Genomic DNA, 16,077 nt, shown 5'->3' with positions numbered 1-16,077 from the left:
AGCAATTTTGGGGACTTACAGTAATCTTCTGTGAACTCCAGGTCAAGTACTGTGGCTGAGCAAACTCCAGATAAAAATCTAACAGATCCCGATCCACCTTCGAGTCCGGAGAGGGAATGATAGCAGTTGAGTTGAAGCAATGAAAGATAAATGCCTTTCGAGTGATTGGCATGTCAAACTGCGCATCCTTCGAGTTCTCTAGGCCGAACGACATAACAGGCTCGAGCCAATGAGTGCTTGGTTCATCTATAGCATCTTTTTGGAGCGAATCGATGGTCCACTCTAGAAAAATGGACTTATTTTTCTCCAAGAGCCCCTTTTCTTTTTGCTTCTTCTCCAGCTCATCCGTTTCCTTCTTGATCTTTCTGCAAGCTCTTTGTCAGAAAGTTTTGTTTTCTGAAAAGGCTTAGAGGGATTTTCACCCATAGTATCTTCAAAATCATCATCATCTGTATCATCTTCACCAAATTTCTTTTTCCTCTTATCCCTTTTGCTGACCGAAGCTTCATTATCCTTTGGTTCAGCTATTGACTTAGGTTCGGGAGGAGGTTGAGTTTTTTCCTTTTCTCCCCCTTGTTTCGGCTGGACATTAGTCACCGAAACACCCTCAATCCAACTAAGGATATCTAATGCAGGTCTGAGTTTGTCAGCCAAATGGTGTCTGATGGATATAGTCAAAATGGGATCATGTACGTCAAGAAGATGAAGTACAATGGAATGAACGTCACCTACGAAGCTTCGAATTACCTCCCTTTCAGAATTTAAATCATTAAGCTCAATTGTTGCAGTGCGAAGCTTGAGGTTTTGCATTTTCAGCTGAGATGTATGCTTGTCTAACTCATCCATTATTCGAGTTTCTACAGCCAACTCTGCTTCCAGTTGAGTCAGACGATCATTGACATCAGCGTGAAGGGTGGCATTGGCAGCTTCAATGGCCTTACGAGCGGCTTCAAGATTAGTCCTTTCAGCTTGAAGAGAACGCTGAAGATTATCAACCGAAGCATTCACAGTCTGAGAGTTCTTTTGAGCAGCAGCTTGCAAAGAATCAAGGAATAGTTGAGCCTCAGAAATTAGTTTATCGACTTTTGTGGTCGCTTCTTTACATTCCTTCGTCGAAGCCTCAACAGCGGACGAGGCCTTCTGACATTGAGAAGTAGACGCTTCGATAGCCTTTTCTGCAGCAGAGAGAGAAGCGTCATGCTCTTTAACAACCGAAGAGAAAAGAGCTTTAAGAGCGGATTCAGAATAAGCACTAGTGGAGGAGAAGGAAAGCAGCTGATCAAGCTTTTCAGTAACAGCCTTGAGATGTCGCTTGATTACTGGAGCATGTTCGTCGTCATCACTTTGGACGCAGTAGGGACTGAAGTAAGTGGAATCAAACTCCAAGTCCTCACCTCCAAGAACTATGTTGGTTTCGGTAGATTGGGTAGGAGATAGTGGTTTGGTAGTTACAGGTGGTTCGGTAGTAGGTGCTGAAGAATGAGCCACCGTATCAGATACGTTGGTTCAAACTCTAGTAGTGGTGGTAGTAGTGGCTTTAGTAAAGATTGGAACAGAAATGGGAATAGTAGTGGATGGTTGAGATGTAGTGATGGGAAAAGTAGGAGGGATAGAAACAGGAACAGAAACAGGTGGAGGAGAAGAGGCTTGGGACCGAACAGGTACCTCTAGTGTAGGCGAGCGAGGCAGTGTATCACCACACGCTGAACCCTCATCCTCTAAGCTTTCACTGTCAGATTCACTTGGAAGAGGTGTGGGTTGAGTAGGTGGCACATATTCTGAGTCAGAATCACTGGAAGATTGCAGAATTAGTCGTCGAGCTGGTTTCTTGACTTTCTTCGGCTTAGGTTAAGCTGGGGATGCTTTTTCTGACTTTCGCTTCCTAGGTGTTTGAACTTTGGAGACCTGACCCCCTTTATCTCCCTTTTTCCCTTCATGCTTTTTTCCTCTCTTTGCAGGTTTGTCAGCTTCATCGATTGATGTAACGATGTCAGCAGTGAGTTCCCTTGAAGCAGAAGAGGGAAGCTTTTTGTATTCCTGAATAATCTTGCTTGAAGGAGGCACAAAAGCAGACATCGACTCAGGAATGGATCCAACAAAAACAAATTTCAAAGGATGAGTCACAATGATGTTAGTAGTGTGAAACGTAGCAATAGAAGAAATCATGGAGTCGGCCATGATAGGAACATGAAAGCGAACCATTATCTACTAAGTGATAACAGTCCAAAAGCGATCACAAGAGATTTCGGTGTGGCGAGAAGAAGACGATAAACTATGAATGAGTTGAAGCTATAAAACCATTCCATAATCCAGATTGAGACCGTGATACACACCATAAAGTATAGTCATGAAATACTTGCTCGCACCGTCAGATCCAACACTACGTTCAAAAAGCCCTTTGAAGAGTAGAGTGAAGAGGCCATTCCATTGAGGAGGAAGGCGGTACTTTTTAAACCTGGTCACAGTGGTTAGGGTTTTAGTATAATCCATGTTGTAGAACATTGTGAAGAGCTTACTTGTGGCAATCGAATCAGTATTAACCATGGAGTCTTCATATAGAAGAGAGCAAAAATGATTCTTGGAGATAGAAGCCTTTTGATTAAGAATATCGAAGAAAATTTTGCCTGCCCCTTTGTCATACGTTGCAGTGGAGTAGATCTGAGAGAGACAAGACATTGGAACAACTTCAGCAGTGGTTAGGGCTTTTGCGAGTGGGGAATACTTCAGACATTCCACCACTTGATACATGTACGTATCGTATAGGAAAGGTGATAGATCGATCAACATGTTGTGATTAGGCTTGATTGCAAGAAGAGTGGAGCGTGCAGAAGTTTCTTGAACTGAGGATGAGTCTTCCATAGATGAAGCTTGTTGAGGAAGAAGATGAACAGTGAGAGAGATCGCCCTTTTCTTTGAGACGATTTGGAAGTGATAAAAGAGTAAAAAGGAGTGTGCCGAATCCTTTTATATGTACAAGTAGGAGAGAGAAATATCCGGATGAAATCTTAGATTTATTAGAAATGTTCCTGATTTGATGGAGTGAACAGTTGGCAACCCCGATGACGACGCAGGAGAGAGAAAGGATGTTTCAGTGTTACGCGCCTTTCCATAAAAAGTGCCTTTTTCAAATCGTCAAAACGATTGGATAACTGCTGACTCAGCCAAGAACTTTATCCCAAACGTCACCCACATATCTGACATGAACCGTCATCACCTTTATTTTTATCGACCATTGGAATACTTTTAGAAACGAAACAGTAACAATTAGCTCATCGTTAATAGAACCAGATTTTGGAAAATCTAAGATTTTCATGCATAGAGTGTGAAATATAAAGAAATAAAGCAAACTTTTTATGGGAATTTGTGATGTCTTATTAAGACATAAAGCGCCTGATTCCGGGCACGAATCTTTTCCTTTGGAAGTCCAGAGTGACTTCAAAGTGCTTGTGTGGGTTCCCGTTAAATAACGATCAAATACTTGTTAAGAAGTATTGAAAGGCATCATTTTAATTAAAGTTATAAAGGGTGGCTTTCGCTTCAATTCATGATTTCGATTCTTGATATAAGAACAAAACTAAATGAAGTACTTGTGAGACCAATGTGGTATTTTAAACAAGTAGGTAGGTAAAATATTTAGTGACTTGTTGAAAATTGAGAAATCTCAAAAAAAAAACTTAATTGGATCCTTGGGGAAGAAAAATCTTGGTAATAGACATTTTCAGAAGGATCACTCAAAATAAAAAGAGATTTCATTCAAGAACTTTATCATAGTAATGGTGCACTGTCAATTCATTAATGGTGTTGAATTGTGGGTTTCACTTAGTATGTAGTGACACGAAACTAAGATCATTAACACAGATTTTTGTATAACCATTAACCTCAGTGTTAAATGCTAAGAGTCTCAAGGGTTACATTAGTGAGGTGAAGTGTAGTGAAGAAAAATGATATAGGTGGTATAAGAAGCGAATGTACCTCTGCTATAAAATAAGGACCAAGCAGAAAACTCTAAGCTCAATATGAGAAGAGTAAGGTAGCTCAGGATTAGAGTGAATGTAACAGCCTAGTTTGGGAAAACATGATTTGTATATATCATGTCATTAAGGCTTCACTCAACATCTGTAGAGGCTTTAGTCAACATGCAACAACATGTATCTAGGGACACTTAACTAATTTATAGAAAAGAGGTTTTACCTGCTTGAGCTTCAACATTGAGAGTAACATTTACACAAAGGAAAGCATTAGATAAAAATAAAATAAAAGATATTTTTGTATTTTGTGAAAACTTTTAATAAAACAAAATAAAAAAAATATTTTTGGATTATATGAAAATAATAAAAAAAATAAAAGAAACATAAAAATGAGTATTTAAAAGAGTGTACAAAAGAATACAATCAAAATTCCTTACTATGAGAGATAAGCAAACGAGTTCAGAAGGACCGAACCCGAAATAGACCGAGCGTTCGGTTCATTTCGGTTCTTGGTTGAACCGAACCCGAAATAGACCGAGTGTTTGGTTCATTTCAGTTCGCTCTATTTCGCTTCTTACCTTTATTGAAGTGAATGCGCTTTTTGGTACTGATTCTGCTTCCATCATTCCTAGGCCTTGTAAGATTTTGTTGAAACTTGCTTCAGGTAAAGCCTTAGTGAATATATCTGCCAGTTGATTAGTTGTCCTCACAAAGTGAATCTCCACGTTGCCATCTTCCACGTGATCTTTGATGAAGTGATATCTCAGTGCTATGTGCTTTGTCTTCAAGTGTTGCACTTGGTTATGACAAATCCTAATTGCACTTTTAGAGTCGCAATATAGTGAGATTTTCTTCATGTTCAGCCCATAATCTCTAAGCTGACTTTGTATCCATACAACCTGAGATGTCCATGAGGCGGTAGCAATGTATTCAGCTTTTGTCGTGGAAAGAGAAACACAGGTTTGTTTCTTTGATTGCCAGCTGACCAATTTACCATCGAGAAATTGGCATCCTCCAGTGGTGCTTTTACGATCCAATCCACAACCACCTAAGTCAGCATCTGAGAACGCTTGGACAAAGAAACCTGAGTTGGCTGGATACCATAGACCGAAAGAGGAGGTTCGCTTCAGATAGCGAAATATGTTTTTCACGGCTAGCATGTGATGTTCACGTGGGTTAGCTTGGAATTGGGCATAGTAGCAAACTGAGAACATGATGTCGGGTCTGCTAGTTGTTAGATACATTAGTGACCCAATCATTTGACGATAAAGCGTCATGTCAACGGCTGGCTTCTCAAAAGAAGGTGTAATCTTTGTCCCAAAAGCCATTGGAACTTTCACTTTGGAGTCTCCCATCATGCCAAACTTAGTGGGCAATGTCTTTGTATATGCCTCCTGATTAATAAAAATGCCTTCGGGTCCCTGTCTAATATTTAAGCCAAGGAAAAAGTTAATTGGACCCATTGAGCTCATCTCAAATTTAGTTTCCATCAACTTCCTGAATTCAGCTGTTAAGCTGGGATTCGTGGATCCGAAAATGATGTCATCAACGTAAATTTGGACTATCATAAGGTGGTTACCCTCTCTCTTATGAAAGAAGGTTGGGTCAACCGAACCTTGTTTAAATTTAGACATTTTTAAGAATCGAGTGAGAGTTTCATACCATGCTCTGGGAGCCAGCTTCATGCCATATACCGCTTTGTCTAGGATGTAACAGTGATCTCGGTGCTTCTCGTTCACGAAGCCTGACGGTTGCTCAACGTACACAATTTCTCCAAGTTCTTCGTTGAGAAAGGCACACTTTACGTCCATCTGATAGACTTCAAAGTTTTTGTGTGCAGCATAAGCAAGAAAGATTCGAACTGACTCTAATCTTGCAACTGGAGCGAAGGTCTCTTCATAATCGATACCTTCCTCTTGGCAGTAGCCTTTTACAACCAATCGAGCCTTGTTACGAATCACGTTCCCCTCCTTATCCATCTTATTTCTGAATACCCACTTGAGACCGACAACCCAAGCATCCTTTGGAGTTGGAATTAGACGTCATACTTTGTTTCTTTCAAACTTGTTTAACTCGTCTTGCATGGCTTGAACCCAATCAGAATGGTCAAGAGCCGAATTCACAGTCTTCGGTTCAACTTTGGAGATAAAAGAGTTGAACATGCAAAATTCTACTTGAGAGAATAGTGCAGCTTGTTTCGCTTTGATCTGTGATCGAGTTAATACCTTTTCTGAAGATTCCCCAATGATTTGACATTGAGGATGATCTTTGGTCCATTTAATGAGAGGTGGATAATTTGGATCAAAAGAGGGATCCAGTTCTGCATTGATTTCTTCTTCCAATTCTAATGCTGTATCATCATAATTGATATTTGTATTCCCCCCCCCCCCCCCCTCGAATGAAGACACGAGTTCAATATCTAGATCAAAATGTTCCCCTTCGTTTGGACTTTCGGTGGAGCTAGATGATTGTGACGTTGAATTCTCCCCCTAGAATGAAGAACCTTGATCCTTTGGTAGAGACGAAACCTCCCTTGGACAGAAGGATGGTCACCAGAAGGGTCGCTTAAGTCAGGCTTTTTGGTTGCTTTTGGTTGATCAGCAACCATCTTCTGTGCACCATCGTCAATGATTTGCTTTAGACTATCAACTTTGTTGTATTCCGCCTTGGATTCAGAATCGATAGCCTTTTCAGGTTCATCAAAAAGAAGCATATATTGGTCGAAAAGGTTTGAGATAGGAGCCGTAACTTGACTGGTCTTTGGAAAGATTTCCTGCATTGCACCTTCAGTTGTCTTCATCTTCTTGACATAGCTATCGTCAAAAGTGACATAGTATGTCTCTTCAAGCTTCTTAGAGCGCTTGTTCAGAACTCTATATGTCGTCGAATGCAAGGAATAGCCCAAAAGTATTCCTTCATCAGCCTTAGCATCAAACTTGTTTCGATTCTCTTTTGAGCTGAAGATGAAGCATCTTGAAACGAACACATGAAAGAACTTCACATTCGGCTTGCGATTGTTCAAGATCACATAAGGAGTAATAGAGAATCGCTTGTTTAGATATGATCTGTTCTGAGTGCAACAAGCAGCAGCTATAGCATCAACCTAGAAATACAAAGGCAAGGAAACGAAGCTTAGCATAGTTTGAGCTGCTTCACACAGAGATCGGTTTCTCCTTTCGACGATTCCATTCTGCTGTGGAGTATATGGAGCCGAGAAATTATGAGTCGTTCCTTTCTCAGCTAGAAAATCTTCGAAATCCTTATTCTTGAATTCCAAGCCATTGTCACTTCTTACGTTACGAACCACTTTCCTCAGTTGAACCTCTACTTGCTTTATGAAGAGCTTGAGCTTAGGAGTAGCCTCTGTTTTTTGCTTCAAGAAAAACACCCATGTGAAGCGAGAGAAGTCGTCAACGATGACCAATATGTACTTGTTCCCACCAATGCTTTGAATAGAGGAGGGACCACATAGATCGATATGCAACAGCTCCAATGGTTCTATCACCTTTGTGTTGATAATAGAGGGATGACTTTGTCGACTTTGCTTTCCCATTTCACAAGTTGCGCATATATGTTCTTTGTCAAATTTGAGAACTGGAAGACCTCGAACATGATCTCCTAAAACTAGCTTGTTGATATTCTTGAAATTAAGATGGGAGAGCCTTCGATGCCGTAACCAGCTTTCGTATGAGTGAGCCTTCGTTAGCAAGTAGACTCCTGGTTTCCCTCGAATTGGATTTAGGTTTAAAGGGTACATTTCCCCCTTTCTCTTCGATTTCAACAGAATGTTATTTGACCTCTTTTCGACTATCTCTGAGCCTTCATCATCAAACAAGACCTTCAATCTGGTCCCAACTACCAGTTGTGATACACTGATAAGATTGTGCGGAAATCCTTCAACGTATGTGACCTTTCTTATTGAGAAATCACCATTCGTAATCATTCCATAGCCTTTGATATTTCCAAACGAATTGTTGTCGTACATCACAATTCCACCATCCTTGAGAGACCGAAACTCTCTTAGTTCTTCCTTTCGTCATGTCATATGACGCGAGCAACCACTATCAATATACCGTTCTTCGTCAAACTACTTGTCACGTATAACCTGCAAAATATTAAGCAGATTTAGGAACCCAAAGTTTCTTGGGTCCTTGTGAGCCTTTTACAGGACAAGGAATAGTAAGAGAAACATCAACCATAAAAGTTCTTTTAATTAGAGTTGTTTCATCTTTTCTTTTTATTGTGAAAACTTTAATTTTGTTTGGCTTAGATTCGTTAGATGTAGGGTTTGAGATTTTGACGTATGCATTATTTTGGATCTCTTTCGGGAATTTGTTGTTTTATGGAAAGATCATTCCTTTCCCTTTTAAATCGTGTGAATGATAAGAATTAGAATGAGAATGAGAAGAATAGGGTTTAGAAGCGATATTAGATCGTTGATTATTACTCTTCCTTGGTTGAGAACGAGAACACTCTTCCCTTCTATTCGTCTTATTGAACTTTGGACCGAACCCATCCTTACGGTTGCTATTATGTTGAGGACCGAAACCATTCTTTCGGTTTCTTACACTCTGAGGACCGAAGCTCTCCTTTCGGTTGCTTACTTGCTGTGGACCGAAACCCTCCTTTCGGTTCCTTACCTGTTGCGAACGAAGCTTTCCTTTTGGTTGCTTCTTGATTCTCCTCGTGACTTATGCATCCTTTCATACCTTACATAATGAGGATTTTGAGATCTCCAAAACTGTTTTCTTTCTGAGAGATTCTTCTTGTATCTCAGATTTCGTTGGTGTTTTCGTTCTGCCACCTATTTTGGATTTTTATGAATGTTGGTCTTTTTCTTTGAAACTTGAGCATGACTTTCGCTCTTTGACAAAGATGTCTCACAGGAAGTTATCACTGGTTCACCCAAAGATGTTTTGGTGCCACTTGTGCTTGGCACATCATATCTTGCAGGCTCATTAAGTGGTTTCGGAACATATCTACCCTTCACTCTCCATGAGGTTTTCTGAGATAGGCCTTTTGTGTCATCAGCGTTATCTATTGGTGCTGACCAGAAGAACTCTTCACATCCAGCTGCATTATCTTCTTCTACCATAGTTGTTAGTTCTGCTGTTTGTTGAGGAGTGATTTCCTGAACTGTGTAGACTTGATTTGGAGTGGTTTGAACCTTTTGATACACGACAACTTTTGCCTTGAGAATTTTGGTGTTATCTGTCGACGAGCGAGCGAACTCAACAGAGTTTTTAGAAATCAGATTTTTGTGAGTTTCGGGTTCGCTTTTGACAAATTCTGAACAGTCGACCACATCCTCTACAGAGATTTCACTAATGTCATCATCCTCATTAAGTTTAGATGCATTTTCAGCATCAATTTCATTTTCTGAACTTAGTTTGGCATTCAATGAGTCAAATTTATGTACAATTTCGGTTCTTAACGTCAATCTATCATTTTTGTCTAATAGATTTTTGAGCATATACTTATGGTCTTTGGACTTTATGTAGGACTCTATTTTGTCAAGACCAATTTTGTAGGCAGGAAAGACTTCGTCAGAAGATACAACATTTTCACAATTGTAAGCTTCGGCATCGACTTCATCCTCCTTTCACTTAAGGAAGGGTAAAATCATGCGATGTATCTTCTTTCTTATTTCACAATCGAGATGCAATTGAGTGATATTAAAATAAAGTCTTTTAGCAATTAAACAAAAAACGTTTCACTGTTTTAAAAGATTAAGATTGTCTCGTTGCAAATAGATTGACTCGTCCTTTGACCTAATTAACTCTTTTTCCTTCTGCTCAATCCACATCCTCCTCTCCTCACTCTTCGACGATATCCTGCTAATTTGATCAGTCAGGTTAGAGTTTGTGACACGAGTTTGGGTAAGACTAATACTTATACTAGAAAATTTAGATTTTGAAGCTATTCAGTTCCTTTTCATAGTTAGTAACATGTATTTTCAGAGAAACAAGAATATTTTGTACCTTCTTGATCAACTCATCACATTCGTTGATCTGTGCACTGACAGGTTTCGCAGCAAAACACCTGTCCTCTCGCTCCTTCTGATCTTCCAGCCCACCAACTGTTGTATATCCTCTCATATGAGATACTCCTTCTGTTACCATCAAACACCTTCCTGCAGCATATTCTTCTTTCACCAGTATCGCCTTGCCATGAGTCGGTTTTCTTACTTCTTCGTCCTCTGAATCTGAGGACCACATTTCCACTCCACCGAATTCATCATTGTTACTTGTATCTTGTACAATTAAAGCATTCATGGTTTTATTGTTAGCTATTGATTTTCTTTTCTTGATCTCCTCCAATCGTCTCAAGAGTTTCGCTTCCTCATCATCCTCATCAATCTTTTCTACTTGTTTCTTCAGCATGCAGTCTTTGGCAAAGTGATTCTTGCCTCCACAATAATGGCAATCAAAGCCTGAGTCACCACCAATCTTCGCATCATTTTTGGATTCTTCTAACTTTGAACCCATCTTCGGTTCCTCCTTCACTTTTTCAGAACTATAACTTCCCTGCCAGTTTCGGTTCTTGTTGGCTGGGAACTTTCTAGGATTTGAAACCATCAGGGCATACTCTTCACCGGTTAGATCATAGTTAGCAAGATTTAATTCTTCTTCTTCTTCAACACTTTTCCATTTTGAAACAAGAGCTAACGAACCCAAACTGGAAACCACGTTCGTTTCCTTTGACATTGCACTTTCATGGGACTTTAGAATTCCCACCAGTTTCCCTAGAGAGTATGATTTAAATTGTTCATGTGCCCTTACTATGGACATGACTTCCATCAATTCGGGTTTAAGACCGTTCATGAAGGTAAATTTCTGTTCAATAACCTTCCTTTCGATCCTGTGCTTTATCATCTTACTTAGAAGATGATTAAACCGATAAAAAGCCTGAACGAGTTTCTCTTCGGGCTTCTGTTTGAAATCACCAAATTCAGAAAGCAGCAAGGTTTGAATCGAATGTTCCAAATCTTCATCAGTGGAATACAATTCTTTCAACCTGTCCCATATCTCTTTAGCTGTAGCGCATGAACTCACCAATCGAAACGTATCCAACTGCAAAGCAAACCTAATCATTCTTAAGGCCTTGATGTTGCATTGAAACTTCTCTTTTTCATCTTGAGGAATGTCTTTCACATCATTCACAAGCTGATTGTACTCCTTTTGAGTTTTGACAATCTTTGAGGTGCTTGAGTGAGCAAATAGGCCAACTGTGATTGCTTCCCAGATCAAGTACCCATTATCTTCTGAGCCGATCACATAATCTTCGAAGTGGTGCGTCCAAACCTCATAATCCTGAGTGTATAAGATTGGAATCCTTATCATTGATCCAATACTATTGGAGATGTTGATAGGATTGGTTTGTGAATCATCCATAGACATTGTGATGAAGTTTGATCGATAACCTGTTTAAGACCAGACTTTTAATTTATCATTAGAGTAAGATCGACAATTAATGAGATACGCCAATATGGAATGACGGCTCAATTAATATCAATCAATGCGGAAAAACCCTAATAACTTCTTCAACAGAAGATATGTGTATAAATTACACTCTCCTGCTCTGATACCAATTGATGAGAATAAATCTCAGATCGTTTAGATCTTTCATAGGTATATTGATGAAGAACAAACAAATCAAACACAATACGATTATGAACACAGTATGGAATCAATGTAAAGCTTATGATTCAAATATAGTCACGCCTCAGCAGAGCTCGATGAAGAACTTCTACTTTAGAGGCGAGCTAGGGTTTACAATACTTATCAGAAAATAATAAAAGCGTTATTACTAATGATGCATGCATGCACCTTAAATACTAAAACCCTAGAGTTAAATAATGCACGGTTGGACAGGCCCAAATCGGCTACCAAAACTGGGCTAAGGACCGAGCCCATGATGCAACACAATACGCCCTACAGAAACCATCTTGTAATTTATGGAGTTATTTCCAAAATTACGATTATAACCCCGATTCTTGTTTCTTAGAACTTGATTTCGATTGTTGTTGCTTCTCACATTGAATGCCATTACAAATTCATTTTGTTGATTTATATGAAGATCACGTTGTCTTTCTTCTCGAATCAAAAACGAGAAAATTCGATTAACAGGAGGAATCATATCCATTAACAAAATTTGACCTCTGATCTGAGCATAGCTATCATTGAGTCCCATAAGAAAACTCATTATTTGTTCCAGATCCTTCGCAGTAGTGAAAGTACATTAAATATTATAGTTTGATAGTTCTTCCCATAACATTTTAAGCTTCATATAGTAAGTATTGATAGAATCCGAACCTTGTGTGAGATTCATTAGATTTCTTCTTGTAAAACCCATAAAAATCACAAGAAAGTTAAACTTTTAAAACCAACCCAATTCATAAATTGTTTACAAATCATAGTTTTCAAAAAAAAAATCAAACATTAGAGTCTCCCAAAATCATAATTCATAAATGAGAGGATGTGTACGGTCACTCTTTCACCTTACCCCGATCATCCGATGTACCTGTAACATTACCCAAAATTGTAAGCCAACGCTTAGTGAGTTTCCCCCAAAGTACCACCACATAAACTTAACAACAAACAACATACATACAGAGCCTTCAGCCTGACTGGAACGCCGCACCGGCCTAAAGACTATTTGGAACGCACATAGAACCTTCAACATTACTAGAACGCCTCACCGGGCCTTCAACCTATCTGGAACATTCTCTGGGCCTTCGGCCTTACTGGTATGCCTCTCGGCCAGCAGTCTATTCGAGATGCCCTGGGTCTCTTGGCCTTTAGTCTACACCGGTCCACCTCAAATCAACCACACACAACATGTCAGAAAATACATAACAGATAACATACACATAACCAATTAACAAACAATCTGGCAGATCTTACAGATCACTAAGCATAACATCATCCTATATCCCAGGATATCGATCTAACATATCACTACAACATGATAACATACTATCACATAACATGGTATCTAATCCAATGGGCCGGCCTTGGTGCCTTTGAACTGCAAGTATAGTGAGGAAAACTCACCTCATAAATTGGAAAAAAGTTGATGAGGTCTTGGCTCCGAATCTCAGCTCCAGTCGACACCTATTCCAACCAAGTGACCAATCTCAATCAAAATCCGAAAATACCCAAATTACCCTTAAGGTCAATCTTGGTCAAACTTCGTTAAAGTCAAGGTCAAACTGGTCAAAATCCATTAGTCAATCGAGTCAACCCAACGAAGTCAACTTAGCCGAGTCAACTTAGTAAGTGTATGCAGGGCGTACTCTGGAGGTACGCTAGGCGTACTCCTCCGTTGACCATATCGGGTCATTGACCGCGTACACTGGCTTTACTCCCAGGCACGCTCGATGTAACCCCAAACTTCTTTTTTCCCATTAAGTGGTTAATATAATGTCTTAACATGTCAAAATGTAGATCAAATGTCAAAATGTCATTACGAGTCATATAGTTTCCAACTTTATGACCTTGCATGCTCCATAAGTGCTTAATCCATAAAAACCCAACATCTTAATGCCTTAAGACTCTCAATGACATGCATGGGAAAAAACTGTAACACCCGCGTTTCCAGGCTAGGCATTATCCTTGATGTAATAGTCTAGGTTAACCTTTGTAACCCGTTTTGAAATAATAGAAGTCTATTATTTAAGTATTATGTGTTTTGTGCTTAATTTCTTAATTATGTGGTTCGATTAATTATGATTAAAAATAAGCGTCAAAATTTAAGTGTAAAATAAACTTGATATCTTTGGTTAATGTTGTAGTAGTTGAAACGAGGTTTCCGAATATATAAAGAACGCCCAAATCTGACTTCGTATGAGGAAGTTATGATTTATTGAAGTTTCGACTTAGCGGTATGCAGCCTGAAATACTCGATTTGAGATCGAGCGGTTTTTAGTCGAATCGATCTAAACGGGAATCGAAGATCTCGTTGTTGGTATCGAAACGATGAAAAGTTAGGCGAGAATGGACGTCAAACGAAGAAGTTATGAATTTATAACGAAGTTTTTCTGTCCCGGCCTACTAAAAATAATTAATAAAAAATAAAGTCAAAATTAGCCGACGGAGTCTAAACAAAAGTTGTAGAGCGTAGTCTCACTTACGCATGGATATAAAGAACGTCGAAAACGGAGTTCGTATGAAGAAGATATGAATTTCCAAAGTTCATTAAATATTTAATATTTAAATTTAATTCTAAATCTTGGTATTATCCGAAGAGGAGTCATCGGACTCATCCGAAGTACGCCTAGCGTACTGCTGTACGCCCCGCGTACCGCGAAGCATGACGCACCTTGCACTCAAGTGACTTCGGATACGTAAGCAATGACGATTTCGGACTAGTACGCCCCGCGTAACGTCGTACGCCCCACGTACTCCGAGGCTCCAACCTCCTATAAATAGGATGCGAGGGCAGCCGACTCAATTGCTCCTTTTCTCTCTTCTCTCTCCCGTTTTGCATCGATTTGCGTGCCAGAAGTACCCCGAAGCCCCGGTATCATTCCCGAGTCCCAAAGCAAGATCCGAAGCCCCGAGAATCCCGAAGAGCGTGATTCCCGAGCCGAAGCTCTGCCCGCGAGAAGTTTGATTTTTGTGAAGATCTTCCAAATCTGCGGAGAGATACTACTTCTACAAGCCGTAGTGCTGTCTGATCGTCTTCTGATCATGTGAGTGTATACTACCTTTCATAAACACGATAATAATACAAGTATGGTTTGAGTGTATTAAGTATATTGTTGTTTATGTGTATAATTTTGTTGTTATAAGTGTGAATGTATATTCATTCTCTTCTATCTCATAGATCTGATTTACTTTCTATGAAATACGTGTTATGTGGGTGTGCCTCATCTGTTATGTGGAATATGTATTGAATGAAAATGATATACAGGTTTTAAACTATGTATAAAAATATATATTTTTATCTACTAATATGTTGGGTAGAACATGGGTAGATAGTTGGTGTTTAATAAACAGATGAGAGGCCTCGATGTTGTTGTTGTTGTTGATCTAGTTATTCAGCGGAATATGGATAACGGCCACAGACTCTTTCTAGACAGTCCTGTGGAACGCTAGCAGGTTCATAACATGTAGGTGTTGTGAACGATGTGTTCACCGGTGTACTCTATCCCCCTCATGGTTGCCTTTAGGATATCTATTGTTGAGGAAACCCCTTAGCAGTAATGTCCGTTTCGATGAAAATCCTAGATTAGGTCCCTTGAGATAGATGTTGTTTTTAGGGACGTAAAGTGAGGATAACGGGAATGGGTAATCGGGATAGTGATTGGTTGGTGAAATTAAATATAATTTATTTATTGTGGGTTGAAAACCCTATATGCTCACCAGGCTGCCAAGCCTGACCCACTCAGTTTTATTTGTATTACAGGAAGTGGCGCAAGGGCGTAAGATGGATGAATCATCAAGTTGTTTTGTTTACAATTCTGTATATGTATATATTTGTTGAATGACTTGTAATGTTATCGTTTATGCTTTATGGTCTGTATCGGAACATGACATCCCGACTTTTGATTATATAATGAAAATGCATCTCTTGATGAAATGCTTTGATAAATATTATTTTATCATGTTTTGTTTTGGGAACAAATTCCGCAACACTTTTAAATCAAAAGGATTTACTCTGAAATTATTTTAAAAAAGCATAAATGAAATCGGTCTTTTCTGGCCGTGATTTTGGGGATGTCACAGTTGGTATCAGAGCATTAGTTTAAGCGAACTAGGAATTTGTAGGATTTCTAGACTTAAACATAGAATTCTAAGTGGAGATTGTGAGAAGTGTGTCTGATATATTATAGACACGAGCACTAGTTTATTTTAGGAAAGTTGCCTAAAATGCTTTTATGTGCTAAATGTTATATGTTGCCATATATGATATTAATTGTTCGGATCTACGATTTGTTGCCGACCAGATTTGGAAACCTTATGTGTGTAGGATTCTAAGCGTATGCCTACGTTATTAGAACTAGCATGTAAACGTTTCGGAGGAATAAGGATGATTTGAATATCTATCGTGAATGAGGATCTAATTTCACCTTATTCGGTGTGTAGATCAAAAATGGTGAGAA

Source organism: Lactuca serriola, chromosome 4 (genome assembly GCF_051521515.1).
Source record: "Lactuca serriola cultivar US96UC23 chromosome 4, Lser_US96UC23_V15, whole genome shotgun sequence".
NCBI classification, from domain to species: Eukaryota; Viridiplantae; Streptophyta; class Magnoliopsida; order Asterales; family Asteraceae; genus Lactuca; species Lactuca serriola.
This window is presented reverse-complemented; position numbering follows the sequence as displayed.